Raw genomic sequence first — 2,486 nt, forward strand, 5'->3', positions numbered from 1 at the left:
ACCTAAATGTCCACAAACTGATGAATGGATTGGAAAAGTGTGGCATATATACTCTATGGAATACTACTCAATTTAAAAAAATAACAAGACCCTGGCATTTGATAGAAAGTGGTCAGATATGGAGGATCTATTGCTGAATGAAGTAAGCCAGGATATGAAAGAAAGATATTGTATGTATCCACTTAATATATACTGACTATCTGCACTTTATGGTAGAGATCAAAATATTGGAGGGCATAAAAGCAGTGAAAATAGTGATGATAAGACAGTGTAGAATGGGGTGGGAGAAGAGAAGAGTGTGGAGAAGAATAGCAAGAGAACAAAAAGGGAGGCAGGACATTAGTGGGACACAGATAAGGCTTATTACCTGTTGATGATGACATGTATAGTATTCTCAACTAGACTGGTCTGAGAAGTATTTCATGTTGGGTAAAGTCTTTTTATAAGCAAAAGATAAATAGTGATTGAATGTTTAAAAAATAATTGGAATAGTAATACTAATATTCTAAAAAATGAAAAGCTATTAAATGATGGGGATTTTAATGTTGTATTGACTGATATACATGGTATTTCTTCTAGAAAAAGAAATTTAATACACTGTAACGTTATATGTGATTCAATGTAATATAAACAAGAGTATGATAAAAATAAATAAATTTTTTAAAAAAGAAAATTCCTTCTTATACCAGGAGGCCAGTTTTCATGTTCTGCTTGGGCATTAACTGATTAGGCAAGGCCCACCCACATTTGGAAGGCTATTCACTTTCCTCAGAATTTACCAGTTTAAATGTAAATCTCATCCAAACACCCTCCAAGTTGATACATAAAATTAAAAGTACTATGTTAATATTAATATTGGCAAAATAAACTTTAAAGCAAAAGCATTGTTAGAGTCAAAGAGTCACAAGAAAGTGTATGATAGTCCTGAACCTAATCTAAACACATAAACTGAGAAAAAAGCTACGCTTGACAGAATTACAAGAATAAGTTTTACCAACACAGTGGTAGATTTTTTTTAACACCCTTCTCTCTGAAACTGATACGGCTAGCATAAAAAAGAGGAAAGGGGGACCAGCAGATGGTTTAATAATGGCTACATCACTGGACTCCCATGTAGTCAACCACGATTCAAGTCCCAGACCTGGTGGTTTAAATTCATACCCGGCATGTGTGCATGCATGCCAAGATCCTGAGAAGAGAATAGAGGAGAAGGGATTGTGGCGTGGCCATCCCCCCTGGGGGGGGGGCGATTTTTCGTTTTCTGTCTCTTTGTCTTTCTGGCAAACACACATGCCCTATAGCAAAAACCTCTCCAAAAAATAAAGAGGAAAGGACATAGAAGATTCAAAAAACAACTACCTAGGGCCAGCAGGTGGCATGGAGGTGAAGGTGCTGGACTTCCACATGGCTGACTGTGGTTTGAGTTCCAGACCTGGAAACTTGCTTTCTCTCTCTCTCTCTCTTTCTGTCTCTCTGCTGAGCAGATGTGCCCTATAGCAAAATTTTAAAATAATAATGAAAAAAATTTAATTAATTCTTTTAAAGAAAAATACAACTACCAAGTCCCATTCAAGGCCTGTGCACACAGTCACACACTTATGAAAATACAGGCATAGTGCTCTTCCTCGTGACATCATAAATGAGCAAGCAGTTAGGGAGACCAATGAATGACCAAAGTCAGTCTAAAGTGGGGTAAGAACCCTAAGGGACTGAGTGGACAGAGATAGCTGTCAAAGGAAAACAAAGCAGGCTGTGGGGCTAGAAGAACTACAAAAAAGCCAGGCAACAGAGAAATCAGTAGAAGGGACCCTGAAACTGAGTAACAAGGGCAGGCATGGGTCACACTAAATAATACTCTCATTCGACCCTGGTGTGCTACAGAAGTGTTCAATCAAAAATATTTTCTGGAGATCTTGTGTTTATTCATTAGGTATTTGGTATCTTCTGTCCTATATAACATGTGCGACAGGCAGTCTATCCTGGAAGAATATTGATGGGTTGATCAGGTTTTGCAGAAAAATAATAACATATTTTTATTTTATTTTATTTATTATTATTATTTTTTAAATTTGCTATAGGGCATGTGTGCTCACTAGAGAGACAGAAAGAAACCGGGAAAGTAAGAAAGCAAGCCCCCAGGTCCAAGATTCAAACCGCAGTTGGCCGTGTGGGAATCCAGCAACTTAACTACCACACCACCTGCTGGCCCCCAAATAACAGTAATAATAGTAGAGAGGTAGCTGGAGTGGGATATGGAGTTGAGGAAAGGCTTTCTGTTTTGTAAAGTTATCAGGTAATTGAGGATTTTGTTGTTCTTTTTGTTTTGGGTTTTTTGAGATTTTTGCTATAGGGGGCATGTCCTCACCAGAGAGTCAGAGGGAGACAGAGAGACAGAAAGCAAGAAATCACCCCCCATGGGGAGATAACCATGCCTCAATCCCCTCTGCTCCATTCTCTACTCAGGATTTTGGGCACATACACACGTG

Source organism: Tupaia chinensis, unplaced genomic scaffold (assembly GCF_000334495.1).
Source record: "Tupaia chinensis unplaced genomic scaffold, TupChi_1.0 Scaffold000527_1, whole genome shotgun sequence".
Lineage (NCBI taxonomy): Eukaryota > Metazoa > Chordata > Mammalia > Scandentia > Tupaiidae > Tupaia > Tupaia belangeri.